The 16,306-nt window shown below is 42.9% G+C and overlaps 1 protein-coding gene across 9 annotated transcripts in view; it reads left to right on the top strand.

The window, feature by feature from the left end:
• Positions 1–16,306, top strand: part of LOC119969045 (zinc finger and BTB domain-containing protein 20-like) — a 430,652-nt gene that overhangs the window by 51,032 nt on the left and 363,314 nt on the right. The window lies entirely within an intron of this gene.

Below are 16,306 nucleotides of genomic sequence, written 5' to 3'. Positions count from 1 at the left end.
ATATTATTTGTGCATGCTGCTTCTACTGGCACTGATCATTAACAGCTTATGTTAAACAGCTTGGAGACAGCAGGAGAAGCAGGCACTAATATGTGGACATAATGGTAAAATATTGAAACCGCAGTAGCAGAATTTTCCATTTCCTATTTGGAATACTAGTCATAAGAACATAAGCAGGAGTAGGCCATTTGGCCCACTGAACCTGCTCTGCTATTCAATAAGATCATAGTAAGAAGTCTTACAAGACCAGGTTAAAGTCCAACATGTTTGTTTCAAACACTAGGGGCGCGATTCTCCGCCCCCCACGACGGGTCGGAGAATAGCGGGAGGGCCTTCCCGACATTTTTCCCGACCTCCCGCTATTCTCCCCCCCCCCCCCCCCCCCACGGCCGCCCCACGACACGAATCGCTGCTCGCCGTTTTTTACGGCGAGCAGCGATTCTCCCCTAGTCGATGGGCAGATTTCCCAGGCCTTTACGGCCGTTTTCACGAACTCCAACACACCTGCTCTCACGGTTCGTGAAAACGGCCGCAAAGTGCCGTTCTGGAGAACCATGCCACCGATTGGCACGGCCGCACCACGGCCATGCCAAGGGTGGCATGGGTCCGCGATCGGTGGGCACCGATTGCGGGCAGCGGGTCCGAACCCCGCGCACTCTTTGTTCCTCCACCGCCCCGCTGAGGGGCATAACGGCCCGCGCATGCGTGGATTTCATGCACATGCATGATGATGTCATCCGCGCATGCGCGGATTGGAGCCGTCCAATCCGCGCATGCGCGGCTGACGTCATTGTTTGCATCAACCGCCGTTAACCTCGGCGCGCGGGCTTAGCGAAGTTCGCTAAGCCTGCGATGCCGAGGTTCACGGGGCCCCGCTGCTAGCCCCGACCGGGGAGCAGAATCGGGTCCCGGGAGGGGGCGCGGAGGCTGCCGTGAAACACGGCCAGTTTCACGGCAGCCTTCACGACTCTCCGCATTTGTGGAGAATTGCGCCCTAGCTTCCTCAATGTGGAAGGAGCAGTGCTCCGAAAGCTAGTGTTTGAAACAAACATGTTGGACTTTAACCTGGTGTTGTAAGACTTCTTACTGTGCTCACCCCAGTCCAACACCGGCATCTCCACAATAAGATCATGGCTGATCTGATTGTGACCTTAACTCCACTGTACTGCCTGTTTCCCATAACGCTTGACTCCCTTGTAAAACAAAATTCTAATTCAGCTGTAAATATAATGAATTTGGTCTCAACCTTTCCTCATAAGACTGCCCTTCATTTTAGGAATCAATAGTGAACCTTCTCTGAACTTTTTCCAATGCAAGAATATCCCTCCTAAATAAGGAGACCAAAACTGGGCACATTACTCTAGGTGTGGTCTCACCAATGCCTTGTACAGTTGTGGCAAGACGTACCTACTTTTACACTCTATTCTCCTTGCAATAAAGGGCAAAATTCAATTTATCTTCCTAATTACTTGTTGTACCTGCATGTTAGCTGTCCGTGATTCAGACAGAGTACACTTATACTCTGGCACCTGGACAAAAGGGAACAGGAATATCAAAGCGTGGGGCAGGGTGGCGGTGATGGCTGCACAGTGGTACTGTTACTGGAACAGTAATCCAGAGGCCTGGTCTAATGCTTCGCGGACATGATTTCACATTCCACCTTAACAGCTGGTGGAGTTTATATTGAGTTAATCAATAAGTCTGGAATAACATTAATAATAATGAAACTACTTCATTGTTATATAAACCCATCTGGTTCACTTAAGACCTTCAGGGGAGGAAATCTGTTGAATTTATCCAGTCTGGTCTACATGTGACTCCGGATTCCAAAAATGTAGTTGACTCTTAATTGCCCTCTTAAATGCCCCCAGCAAGCCACTTAGTGGAGGTGTTCACCACCACCTGCTCGTAGGCAATTAAGGAGTGGGCAATAAATGCTGGTCTTGCCAACATGCTCACATCAAAAGAACAAATTTATAAGTGCTTAAAATATTTTGTGATGCTCTTAGAGTTTTGAGATAAATATCAATTCCCTATTGAGCTGAAGAATAGCCATTTTTATATTTGGAATATAAAAACATTTGATTTATCCAGTTTTCTATTTAGTGCATGAGGAATGAAAACTTTGATAACTTAGCTTTATATTGTATTTTTATGCTTGTCATAAAATAATCGGAACATTTCATTACTGGTATGATATTTTGAGTTTGGGCATAAGAACCAATAAGTATAGTTTTGGTATTATTGCACTCTCGAGTTAATTCTTGTTGAGAACTAGTTAGTTAGTTGAATGAAGACGTATTACCAGAATGGTAAGTACAGATAATTCAATTTGCCTTTCCGAATTACTTGCTGTACTGTATGCTAAGTTTTGCTCTCCTACCTATCTTTATATATTCAGAAAATTTGGCTATAATTAATGACCCCAAGTCGTTAATATGGGCCCAAAACTTCCTCAGAATGCCAGTTTCCATTGGGTTTCCACTTTGGATGAATTTACCCTCACCATTAATTCCAAAGCCCTGTCACATCCAACCTTCCTCACTCAAGCTGAGTGAGGAGGAGCAGAGAAGCGTGCCCCCAACTGCATCAGCAAAAAGTAACAAGGGCACAGGGAAGAAAGTAATGCCCCCTTTTTATGGACCAGGGCAGGGTAAGAGGGGGTACTGGACTGGGGGGGGGGGGGGGGGGGGGGGGGGGTTCATGTGTAAGCGAGGTGCTCCATGTGAAGCTGGTTCTGGGTTTTAAAGAGGTTACTCTGGAATCAGAAGTGATGATTTAGAAGTCAGAGTAACTTTCGGGGTAAAACTGGCAGAACCATCCAAAATTAATGATGTAAATCACTTCTGTTCGGTGGTTCCCAGTCCAGAACTCTTGTCCAGATGAAGTTACCATTTCTGGGCAATTGCTGTTTCCCCGATATCACATTTTTTAGGCAGCACCTTTTTGAATGCCTTCTGAAATCCAAATGCACTACATACTTTTGTTCCCCATTATTCATCTTGTTTGTTATATCTCAAAGAACTTCAATAAACTTTGGCAATCACAACTTCATTTTGACAAAGCAATGATGATTCTGCCTGATTCTATTATGATTTCCAAAGCATCCAACTACTATCTCTTTTAGAATGGAGTCCAGCATTTTCCCGAGACAGATGTTACAGGCAAACTGGCCTGTAGTTTCCTGCTTTCTGTCTCCCTCCTTTCTTGAATAGAGATGTTACATTTGTTTCTAACCTGCAGGAACCTTTCCAGCATTGAGGAATTTTGGACTTTCACCTGTGTCATGTGAGAGCACCTTTAAGAAATGGCTGTTTATAAATGGGGGTGTATATAAATATCTGTAGTGAGTACCTTTAAGAAATGGGTGTTTATTACTGCAGTGATGTCAGAGAGTGGGTGGAGCTGGGCTGTCTGTCAGCATTTTACTTTCGTTTTTTGGATGTTTGCTGCAGGGTGTGTTTTAGTTTCGTTTTCAGAGCTGGAGAGCTGCAGTCACAGCCAGAAGGTGTATTGGAGTCTCTCTCTGAAATCTAAAGAGTGTACATCGATCCTGGTGATTTAAAACTAATAACAGTAGTGACTTTAACCTGTTCTGCTTCTGGTAAAAGGTGTTTAACTCTTATGGATGTTAAAAGGAAAGCTTAAAGGATTACTTAGTGGTGTATTCTTTGGGGGTTGTATTTGAATTAATGGTTGCTAAGATCTTCTAAGATCTTCTAAGGTAAAGGTAAAGGTGATCTGATGGGAGACAATAAAGAGAGTGTACCTCAGATTAAAAAAGAAATCCAGGAGGGTGGAAAAGAAATGAAAAGTTTCAAATGATTTCACTGTAATAGACTAGGCCATGTAAAGTCACAGTGCTGGTGGCTGAAGAAAAGCACTGAGAAGGCTGATGTGGTAAAACAGGATAAGACAGTGGGATTTGTTAGAGTGGTAAATGAAAGCCCAAGTGAAGCAAAGGAGGTGCAAAAGATTGTACAGCCTGATCAAGAGGTGATTTATAAGAAGGTGCCAGATTTCTTTAAAGAATTTACTTGTGTGGGTAAAGTTTACTCGTGTATCAGGAGGAGCAGGTAAATAAGTCACAATTTTAAGAGATACGGGAGCTAGTCAATCTTTAATGGTAAGAGATGAGGAGTTATGTAGTTTGGGAAGGATGTTGCCAGAAAAGGTGGTAATTTGTGGAATTCAGGGTGAGAGGAATAGTGTTCAATTATATAAGGTAAGATTGGAAAGTCCAGTGAAGAGTTGTGAAGTGGTAGTGGGAGTAATAGAGAAACTATCTTGTCCAGGTATGCAATGTATCTTGGGTAATGATATAGCTGGTTCGCAGGTGGGAGTGATACCTACTATGGTTGATAAGCCAGTGCAAAATCAGACAACTGAAGTGTTGAAGGATGAATATCCTGGGATTTTTCCAGATTGTGCAGTAGCAAAGGTCGCAAAGTCACAGGTTAAGACAAGAGGAGAAATCAAAGAGTGAAGATGAAGTTGAAGTGCAATTATTAGAAATGATTTTTGATCAAATGATTGAAAAAGAACAATAACAGGTGGAGGATGAGGCGGATATTTTTAGTTCAGGAAAATTGGCGGAGTAAGAACAGAATGATGTAGAAATAAAACGGATGTATCAGAAAGCATACACGGAAGAGGAATCTGAGTGTATACCAGAGTGTTATTACCATAAAAGCGATGTCTGGATGAGAAAATGGAGACCTTTACAAATGCAGGCGGATGAAAGGTGGGCAGAAGTTCATCAAGTCGTATTGCTGGTAGGGCATAGAAAGGAGGTGTTGTGAGTTGCACATGAGGTACCAGTGGGAGGTCATTTGGGAGTAAGGAAAACTCGAGCTAAAATCCAGAAACATTTTTATTGGCCTGAACTACATAAAGATGTAGTTAAATTTTGTCAATCATGTCACATACGTCAAGTGACAGGGAAACCTCAAGCAGTGATAAAACCAGTGCCCTTAATACCCATTCCAGCATTTGAGGAACCTTTCACATAGGTCCTAATTGATTGTGTAGGACCACTTCCTGAAACAAAAAGCGGAATCAATATCTTTTGACTATAATGGATGTGTCTACTAGGTTTCCAAAGGCCATCCCAGTACGTAATATTACAGCTTAAAAGATTGTGGAGGAGTTACTTAAATTCTTTACTAGATATGGACAATCCACAGAAATACAATCGGATCGAAGATCAAATTTTACCTCAAGGTTATTCAGATAAGTTATGGATAGCTTAGGAATAAAACAACTGAAATCAACTGAGTACCATCCAGAATCGCAGGGACATTAGAAAGATGGCATCAGACATTAAAAACAATGTTGAGGGCGTATTGTCAAGATTATCCAGAGGATTGGGATAAAGGAATTCCATTTGTACTGTTTGCAATTAGGGCTGCGTCAACCAAATTTAGTCCTTTTGAACTAATTTTTGGTCATGAAGTAAGAGGACCGCTTAAATTGATTAAAGAAAAATTGGTGAGTGAGAAATCGGAAATTACATTATTGGATTACGTGTCAAATTTTAGGGAAGGTTTAAATACAGCAGGTGAATTGGCTAGACAACATTTAAAAGTTGCACAAAATGTGATGAAACAGGTAGCGGACAAGAAATCCAAAGTTTGTAGTTTTGCCAGTGGAGATTAAGTTTTAGTATTGTTACCAGTCGTAGGTGAACATTTAAAAGCAAGGTTTTGTGGACCTTGTCAGATTGAAAGGAAATTAAGTGAGGTGAATTATGCGGTAAATACACCAGATAGAAGGAAGAATCACCGAGTGTGTCATGTGAATATGCTTAAAAGGTACTTTGAAAGGGAAGGTGAGAAAAAGGAGGAGGTTTTGATGATTCTAACTCAAATTGACGAACCAAATGCAGATGATCTGGAATTTGATATACCTCAAATTAAATTGGAAATCGAGGATGTTATTAAAAAGTGGGATAAATTGTTGAGTTGCCTTCCAGAGGAAAAACAAACTGACCTGAAAGAGCTATTGATATTACGTGGGCAAGTTTGTAGAGATAAATTGGGCAGTACTAAAATGGCTATACATGATGTAGATGTGGGAAACGCTGTTCCAATCAAACAACATCCATTAACCCTTTAAAATTGGCACAGGTTAACAAAGAGATTGAGAGTATTCTTAAAAATGGCATAATTGAAGTGGGTTGCAGCCAGTGGAGCTCACCCATAGTGATGGTACCAAAACTAAACGGTACCCAATGGTTGTGTGTGGACTATAGAAAGGTTAATGCAGTTACTAGAACGGACTCTTATCCTATCCCACATTTGGAGGATTGCATTGAGAAAGTGGGACAATCAGCTTTTATTTCCAAACTGGATTTACTTATAGGTTACTGGCAGGTACCTTTATCCGAAAGGGGGAAAGAGATTTCAACTTTTGTGACTCCAGATGGTATATACCAATTCAAAAAGTTATGCCATTTGGCACGAAAAACGCACCAGCCGCATTTCAACGTTTAATTAACAAAGTTTTTTCAGGGTTACCCAATTGTGCGGTATACATCAACGATCTGGTAATTTTCAGCCAGACATGGACAGAACATTTGAAACATTTGATGGAGTTATTCGATCGACTTCAGGAGGCGGGTTGGGTGGTAAACCGAGCCAAAAGTGAATTTGGAAAAGCCCCAGTCACTTTCCTTGGCCATACTATCGGACAGGGTCGAATGGTCACACGGGATGTGAAACCAACAGTTATTAAGCAGGTTCCGATACCGTCAAGACGAAGAGAAATAATGTGATTTCTTGGCATGAGTGGATTTGATCGAACATTTGTGCAAAGGTTTTGTAGCGTGATTGCTCCACTGATGGACTTGCTGAAGAAACGTCGAAAATTTCTGTGGACAGCGGACTTTCAACTGGCATTTGACGGCCTGAAAGCTGTGATAACCAATGCTCCTGTGTTGGAGAATTACAAGGGACTCTGATCAGATTGAAATGAAGTATCTGACTTTAAAGATAAATGCTGAGGCGTAGACAAATGGACGGATCGTGCCGAGATCATCTTGTTCAAAGAGACTGTCAATCGAGAAGGATTTCTGTTGGAGGAAGAAAAAAAAAAAAGGTCTATATTATTATACCTGTTTGCGTGTGTTGTTATTTGCTGTGTGCATTTCTTAAAGTATAATGAAAAGGTGAAAAATGAAACCATCTTGAAGTTGATGTTTTTTTTTCTTGGGGGAGGTGTCATGTGAGAGTACCTTTAAGAAATGGGTGTTTATTACTGCAGTGATGTCAGAGTGGGTGGAGCTGGGCTGTCTTTCAGCTTTTTACTTTTGTTTTAGGCTGTTTGCTACAGGCTGTGTTTTAGTTTTGTTTTCAGAGCTGGATAGCGGCAGTCACAGCCAGAAGGTGTATTAGAGTCTTTCTCTGTCATCTAAAGACTGTAAATCGATCCTGGTGATTTAAAACTAATAACAGTAATGACCTTCACCTGATGTGCTTCTGGTAGAAGATGTTTTAAGCCTTATGGATGTTAAAAGGAAACTTAAAGGATTAGTTAGTGTTGTATTCTTTGGGGGTTGTATTTGAATTAATGGTTGCTAAGATCTTCACTGTATGTTTTAAAAAGGTTAACTTGAGTTCATAGAATAAACATTGTTTTGTTTTAAAAAATAATTTTCCATTTCTGCTAAACCACACCTGTAGAGTGGGCCGTGTGCTCCCCATACCACAATCTATTAAAAGTTGTGGGTCAGGTGAATTCCATGATACACCTTGGGGTTCTCTAAACCCTGGCCCATAACTCCTGTCTACCAGGATATTGTCACCTAGTTACTGTCGCTATGTTATATTTCTCCATTTGACTTGTAGGCTCTGCGCTAAATATGAGTGCCATATGAAAGAATGTTACAGCGCAGGAGACCATTGAGCCAATTGCGTTTGTGCTGCCACTTTGAATGTATTGTTCAATTAATTCTAGTCCCCTGTCTTTTTCCCATTGCCCTGTTTTGCTCAAAGTATTTATCCATATCCCTTTCACTGCTATTAATGCATCCTTTCAAGCAGAGCATTCCAGATTTCATAACTCTCCGCAAGGTAAAAGGAAAATCTCATGTTGCTTCTGGTTTTTTGCAAATCACCTTAAATCTGTGTCTTGTGGAGACCAATCTTTTCTGCCACCAGAACGTTTCTCTTTATTTACTTTGTCAAAACGCTGCCTGATTTTTAACGCCCAATATATCTCCCGTTGACCTTCTCTGCTCCAAGGAGAACAACCACAACTTCTCTAGTGGCTCCATGCAACTGAAGTTCTACATCCCTGGTATCTTACTAAAATAAATCTCTCATTTATAAAATGGGGTGCCCAGATTTAGCACAGTTCTCCTGTTGGAAGGCTGGTGGGGTGAAATGTGAGAACAAGTGGTACTCTATCCTTGTTCTGGGAGGGAGGGCAGGGGGCGAGGGTAGTGGCGGGCGAGATGGACCGCAGACTGTTGAGGGCCCTGTCAACAACTGTAGGTGGGAAATCACGGTTGAGGAAGAAGGAACACATTTTCAAAGCACCATTTTGGAAAGTGGCATCATCGGAACAAATGTGACGGAGGCGATGGAGCTGAGAGACAGGGATGGAATCCTTACAGGGTGTAGGGTGCGAAGAGCTTGTAGTCCAGATAACTCTGGGAGTTAGTGGGTTTGTAGTGGATAGTCTATTGCTGGAAATGGAGACAGAAAGATCAAGGAAGGGAATGGAAGTGTCTGAGATGGACCAGGTGAAAGTGATGGAGGGGTGGAAACTGGAAGCGAAGTCGATGGATTTTTCCATGTCCTGACGACAGCACGAAGTGGCACCAAAATAGTCATCAATGTACCAGTAAAGGAGTTGTGGGAGGTGACCCGGGTAGGCCTGGAACAAGGAATGTTCCACATACCCCTTAAAAAGGCAAGCATAGCCAGGACCCATGCAGGTACCCTTTGCTATACCTTTGATTTGGAGAAAATGGGATGAGTTAAAGGAGAAATTGTTGAGAGATAGAACGAGTTCAGCCAGGCAGAGGAGAGTGGTGGTGGATGGGAATTGTCCAGGCCTCCTTTTTCGAGAAAGAAGTGAAGAGCTGTCAGGCCATTCTGGTGTGGGATGGAGGTGTACAGAGATTCCACATCCATGGTGAATAGGATGCTGTTAGGCCCCGTGAACTGGAAGCTGTCAATGTGATGCAGGATGTAGGTGGGGAGGGAATGGACCAGAGGAGTGAGGATGGAGTCAAGATAAGAGGAAAGAAGCAGAAGCATGCTGACTACCACCGTAGTGGTAGTTTGGATGACCACCAAACACATCTTCCCTTCACTCCCTCTGTCAGCATTCCGCAGAGACGTTCCACCTGGGATAATCTAGTCCAGTCCTCCACCACATCCAACTCCTCTCCCATCACCCATGGAACCTTCCCGTGCAATCGCAGAGGGTGTAACACCTGCCTCTTTACCTCTTCCATGCTTAACATCCCGGGCCCAAAACACTCATTCCAGATTAAGCAGTGTTTCACTTGCACCTCTTTCAATCGGGTCCATTGCATTCGCTGCTCCCGATGTGGTCTTCTCTATATCAGAGAGACCAAACGCAGACTGGGTGATCGCTTTGCTGCGCACCTTCGGTCTGTGCCCATTCAGGACCCTGACCTTCCCTGTGCTTGCCATTTTTAATAGTCACAGTTCGCCTGAGGAAGGAGCAGTGCTCCGAAAGCTAGTGTTTGAAACATACATGTTGGACTTTAACCTGGTGTTGTAAGACTTCTTACTGTGCTCACCCCAATCCAACGCCGGCATCTCCACATCATTGCCATTTAAACACAAGACCCTGCTCCTATGCCTGCATGTCTGTCCTTGGCCTGCTGCAATGTTCCAGTGAAGCTCAACGCAAACTGGAGGAACAACATCTCATCTTCCGGTTCGGCACACTACAGCCTTCTGGTCTCAACATCGAATTCAACAACTTCTGATGATTAGCTTTACCCCATCTTGACCCATTTATTTTCATCCCATTTCATTTTAACTGTCTTTTACCATTTCTTTCTCTCTTGGCTTTCTTTATATATATTTAACCACCCCCCCCCCCCCCATCTTATCCACCTTTCCTTACCCTTTCTCCCATTTGCTTCCCCATTCCCCTCCTCCCACATCTACACCTGTCACAGTTTACCCTCTGATAGTTTCTCTGCTGTTTGGCCTTTCACACCTTTTCTTCTCTCTTGGGACTACCATTAGCATTCCTTCCCCATGGTTTCTGTGGCTATTAGCACTCCGTTTCCCTGGGTTTCTGTGGCTATGACTCATCTTTCATTCTCACTCCACAGTATAAATATTTCCCACTTTCTCTAACCCAGGGGTGGGCAAACTTTTCCATGCAAGGGCCGCATTCAGAAATTCACAATTCACAAAGGGCCGCATAGTATATTAAGTAAAATAATTACGTCACCCGGTTATGATTCTGGGCGCCTCATATAGAACATAGAACAGTACAGCACAGAACAGGCCCTTCGGCCCTCGACGTTGTGCCAAGCAATGATCACCCTACTCAAGTCAACGTATCCACCCTATACCAGTAAGTAACCCAACAGCCCCCCCACCCATTAACCTTTTAAAAAAAAATTTAAAAAAAAAAAAAAAAAAATTTTTTTAAAAAAAAAAATTTTTTTTTTTTTTTTTTTTTTAATGACTTGGTGGGCCGCAGAAATACCTTTGGCGGGCCGCATGCGGCCCGCGGGCCGTAGTTTGCCCACCCCTGCTCTAACCTATAGCTTTGACCAAGGGTCATCTGGACTTGAAACGTTAGCTATTTTATCTCCCTACAGATGCTGCCAGACCTGCTGAGATTTACCAGCATTTTCTCTTTGGCTTCTCAACTTGCCCGACTAGTTTCAAAGATTTGTGTATGAACACCCTCAAATCTCCCTGCCCCTACACCCTCTCTAAAATTGTACCATTTAGTTTATACTGTCTGTCTTTATTCCGCCTACAATACTTAACATTTTTGGTAGTGTGGCCCCTTTAAGAGAGTGGGCTCCACGGACCACACGACCAGTGCGTGGCCAATCACATGGGAGCATGCAAACCTGGGCCACTGGGCATTTGCAGGTAATGTGAACCTGGGCTGAAGTGGGAAGACCTGTTGTATAGTGTTTTGTGCCTGCTAACAAACTGCCTTTGCCTTTCATCAATAAACCCCTTTGTTTTCTACTAGAAGACTCCAATGTTCGTCTCGAGCCACCACAACACCCTTCCTGGCAGGAGAGGATTACTTATAACAATTCTTTGCTTCATTAGCATATTTGTTACTCATATGGATGTACACTGAGTTCTCAGCCACTTGTTCTGTAACTTTGTAGTCAGTTTGCAAATTACTTTCTGAGTTTAAAGTTCAACCATTGGTTAAACTGAAGCAGCTCGTTTTACATTTTTTCTATTTCCTCATAAGGTACACTAATTCATAAGTCACAAAATTGCAAATTAAATCAAGCCAGGCTCATGAATGGAAAATTCAAGTGGTTGTGGCTCCCAATATTCTGCTTTCCTCTGAGGCCGAGTAAAAGCAAATTACAGCGAATGCGGAAATATGAAATAAAAAGAGAAAACGCTGGAAAAATTCAGCGGTTCTGGCAACATCTGTGGAAAGTGAAACAGTGCTAATGTGACGAGTCCGTTTGACGCCTCATCAGAGCTGAAGACATGTAGAAATATGATGGGTTTTACATTGTTGAAGAGAGGGGGTGGAGCAAAGGTGTTCCGCAAAGCTATCACCCAGTCTGCGTTTGGTCTCCCCAGTGGAGAGGAGATGGATTATGAGCAGCAAATGCAGTATACTGAAATGAAAAAAATGCAAATGAATCGCTGCTTCACCTCAAAGGAGTGCTTAGGGCCTTTGATGGCGAGGAGGTAAAGGAGCAGGTCTTTCCCCTCCTGCAATTGAATGGAAAGGTGCCGTTGGAAGGTGATGAGGTTTTGGGGTGATAGGAGTGGACCAGCGTGTCACTGGGGGACTGATGCTGGAGTTGGCAGAAATGGCAAAGGATGATCCATTGAATATTGAGGCTGGTGGGGTTAAAAATGAAGATAATCTTTTATTAATGTCACAAGTAGGCTTATATCAACACTGCAATAAAGTTACTCTGAAAATCCCTGGTTGCCATGCTCCGGCGACTGTTCGGATAAACTGAGGGGGAATTCAGAATGTCCAATTCACCTAACAGCACGTCTTTTGGAACTTGTGGGGAGGAAACCAGAGCATCCGGAGGAAACCCACGCAGACAAGGGGAGAACGTGCAGACTCCGCACAGACAGTGACCCAAGCCGGGAATGGAACCTGGGTCCCTGGTGCTGTGAAGCAACTGTGCTACCCTGCTGCCCAAAGGTAACCCTTTCCGGGAGGAAAGGGAAGGGGTGAGGACAGAAAAGTGGGAGATAGGTTGGACACGGTTGAGGGCCAAGGGTAGGGGAACCTCAATTTAGGAAAAAGGAAGATATGTCAGAAGGGCTGTTTAGGAAAAGAAATGGAGAAACTGAGATGGAGTCCTTTCACGGTGCAGGATGTGAGGATGTGTAGTTGAGGTAGCTGTGGGAGTCGGTGGGCCTGTAATGAATACTGGTGGAAAGTTTATCATCAGAAATGAAGACCGAGAAATGAAGACCGAGAAATGAAGACCGAGAAATGAAGACCGAGAAATGAAGACCGAGAAATGAAGACCGAGAAATGAAGACCGAGAAATGAAGACCGAGAAATGAAGACCGAGAAATGAAGACCGAGAAATGAAGACCGAGAAATGAAGACCGAGAAATGAAGACCGAGAAATGAAGACCGAGAAATGAAGACCGAGAAATGAAGACCGAGAAATGAAGACCGAGAAATGAAGACCGAGAAGGGAAGCATCAGATTTGAACCATGTGACAGTGAGAGAAGGGTGTAAATTGGAAGTAAAACTGATCATTTCCTAGGCGCAGACAAGAGCATGAAGCAGCACCCATCAAGTCATTGATGTATTGGAAAAGAGTTATGGACGTAGGACTGAAATAGGGAATGTTCCACATACCTCGCAAAAAGAAAGACATAACTGGGTTCCAGTGGAATCCCGTAGCCACAACCTTTGTTTGGAGGAAGTGAGATAAGTTGAAGGAAAAATTGTTCAAACAAGTTCAGCCAGGTGGAGGAGGATAGTGGTGGATGGAGAATGTTTGGGACTCTATTCAAGGAAGAAGCGTAGGGTCCTCAGACCATCTAGGGGTTTGGTGCCCACCTGTCCTCATGGCATATTTGATTTTCTTTTTCCATAATCTGTATTGTCCCTATTCTATTTCTTTCCCAAACTGCTGCACACCTCACCCTAAAATTCCCTGAAGTTGATAATGCTCAGTTGATACTTTAAGTGGTTTTATGCCTAGATTTATACGTCGATTTATACAGATTATTTAGCTAATCTGTGTGTTCCTTTTGAGTTATTTGGAAGCATTGGCCTTTAGCTGTTCGGAAGCATCGACTTTGCATTGCATTCAACACTCTTGCATTGCACCTTGAAGGCTGCTTCTTCCTTGATGTTGCTTTAAGGACATGGCTGAAACCATTTGGCACTACAAAGCTAAATCATGACTGTCCATGCTGAAGTTCTGCTATCTGATTCCAGGATCTAGAAGAGGACTTTGCTGTTTGTGATATCCCAAGAGTATGTTACACAGCACATACTGTACTGCTTGTTGACTGTTTAAAAGGAATGTTCTATGGACGATTTACAGAAATCCTTTTCATGAGCTGTACCAGTGATTTTAGCTTTTTAAATAAAGTAACCAATTAATTAGCGGTATTGCATATTTTAAACGGTTATTTCATGTGGCAAGGCAGTTTTTGCAACTATTGGTATGTGTTGACTTTTCAATTTAAAGAACTTTATAATTATGAATGTACTAATTTGAGTGATAAATAAAGTATTTAATCCTATAAATATATTATGATTTAGATTTTGATTATTAGACTAACCAAGCAAATAAAATGAGTCAAGTGGACAGAATATTTACACACTTCAAGCCATTGTCTAAAATGTTGGACAAGTAAATTGAAATGTATCGTTACATATGACAATGTCATTTCTAGTACTCAATGAACTGCTATACAATCTGCAGTTTTCCAGCATTTCATTGTTCAGAGTTTGGAACAGTGTTAACTAATTTTCTTCTGTCTAATAGAAACAGAATTATATAAGTCAAATGTGTCTGTTATACAATGCTTAATGAGTAGGGAGGACAGAGTCTATTTGGCAGAGGCAAGATGAACACAAGGCTCTAAGTGCAGATTGTTGTAAGGGTTTGTTCAGTAGGTCTCAAAGAGGTTCTAAGGCATGTAAGGTTGAACAGTAATGTTTATTGGTAACACTTAACTATTTACATATGTACAAAGTATAGCCCATACTATGAACTAACTCCATGCTTACTTATGCGCAGGTCTCTGCATATTCTTGGACTGAGCCGAGTCCTTTATCATGTTGCCCCTTCATCACACTGAGGGCACGTGCTATTTCCCAGTCCCTCATTAATCCGTGCTACGCCAAACCTAAATCTTTGGTGATTTGGAGTTTTAATTGTATTATTCTGTGTTTCTGGCACTTGGTTTCCTATCTGATTCACTTTTCTGCACTCCTTGGAATTGAAGTTTTCCTTACCTACAACCAGTCTGCTTTGTCTGGACACCACAGGCTTGTCCCGTTCCTTCCGGAGGGAGTGTTTACTCCATTCCTTCATGATATGAATACTGTCTCTTTTTATTCCATTGCGTCTGCCAAGACCTTTCTGGGAGTTAACGGTGAATCTCCATTTTGTTTGAATGTTCCTCATCAAGGAGCTCCGCCTGCAGTTTGGCTTTCATTGCCACACTGAGGTGTGCTCTGGTGAGTTGATCGTCACTACTCTCCTGCTCCAGCATCGCCATGCTGCTGTGCGTTTCTGCTGGAAATTGCAGTTTTGTTGCCGAGGTGTTCCCCGGTTGCAAGACAGCAAATTTTGGAGCCTGAGGTTGAGGCTCATTGGTGAGCCTGGTGCTAGTCATTCTTATGTGTGTCTTCCACTCAAAGTGTGATGGTACTTCTCTGAATATTTGGCTGTTCTGACCATAGAGGAGCTTCTACCTCCTGCAGAGGAGTTGGACAAATTGGCTTTGCAAAGATTGAAGATAATTCAGAGTTGAACTATCAGTCGAGAGTCTGTTCACTGGTGGGCCTCTCGGGAACTTCCGTGTAGCTGCTGACGGAGGTTGTTTTCCCGTCTTCTGCCATTTTGAAGAAGTTAAAGGTAACACCGGCTTCTCTGCTGCAGGGAGAAAATGATTGTTTTCATGACACACAAAATTTCAAAGATTTGCTTGTTGCTATACTGGAGTAGTTCTAATGCCATGCCTATGGTCAGCAGTCAGATTCCTCCATGGCCAGATAATGGTGTCATTCATAGCCAGAGGTCTTTCAGCTATGATTCCTTATCTGAGCACACCATCACACCAGCTCCCGTGTCAATTTGAAATTGGGGAGATGATCATTTACAGACAAGTCAACATTCTAAAGCACGTTTGAACTTCTTCCTGTTGTGGTACCTCAATCTTGTGGTCTGTTTTTCATCTCGATTTGCACAGCTTTCTAAAGTGTCCCAGTTGGTTGTAGTTGAGATACTGCACAGAGATTGCTGAACGTTGCTCTCACCTGTGAGGTGTTTTGGCTCCACAGCCCACAGCACTGACATTTCCTCCCGCTATCACATGATCTGTTTGGGTATTATTTTCCTTGGCCCGGAGTCTCCCTTCCCTTTTGCTGCCGCACGAGCTGGACAGTTGGGGTTGCTCTATACCATGGCTTAACCTCACAATGTAAAATGGACTGATGGTGCCTGGCTACTTGGTGGCCTTTTGCTAGAGTCAGATCTTCTTTTGCCTGTAGTATCAGCCAGGCCACTCCGGCTACTCTTTGGTCATGTATGAGCTCTGACTGTCTGAAGTTCGCCATATTCACAGCCTTCAACCAATCTGTATAATATATTTATGAAAGAGTCAGCAGGTTCTCCAGGCTGTTGGGCCCGCTTGTTGAACTTTGCTCGCTGTAAAATTGTATTTTACTTCTTAACATAATTCTTAATTGTATGTTACTTTCTGAACATCTCTAATTTATTCCTTGCCTCGCAACTATGTCATTGGCTATCAGACCTACTGAGTATGGTAGTGTATTCAGATGTTCAGTCTCTGTATTCATACATAACTGTGAAGCTATCATGTATCTTAATCTTTTTCGCCAAAACCCCCAAATCTGTACCTGGTT

Source organism: Scyliorhinus canicula, chromosome 7 (assembly GCF_902713615.1).
Source record: "Scyliorhinus canicula chromosome 7, sScyCan1.1, whole genome shotgun sequence".
Lineage (NCBI taxonomy): Eukaryota > Metazoa > Chordata > Chondrichthyes > Carcharhiniformes > Scyliorhinidae > Scyliorhinus > Scyliorhinus canicula.
The sequence above is the reverse complement of the archived record's forward strand: the minus strand, read 5'-3'. Positions and strand labels throughout refer to the sequence as shown.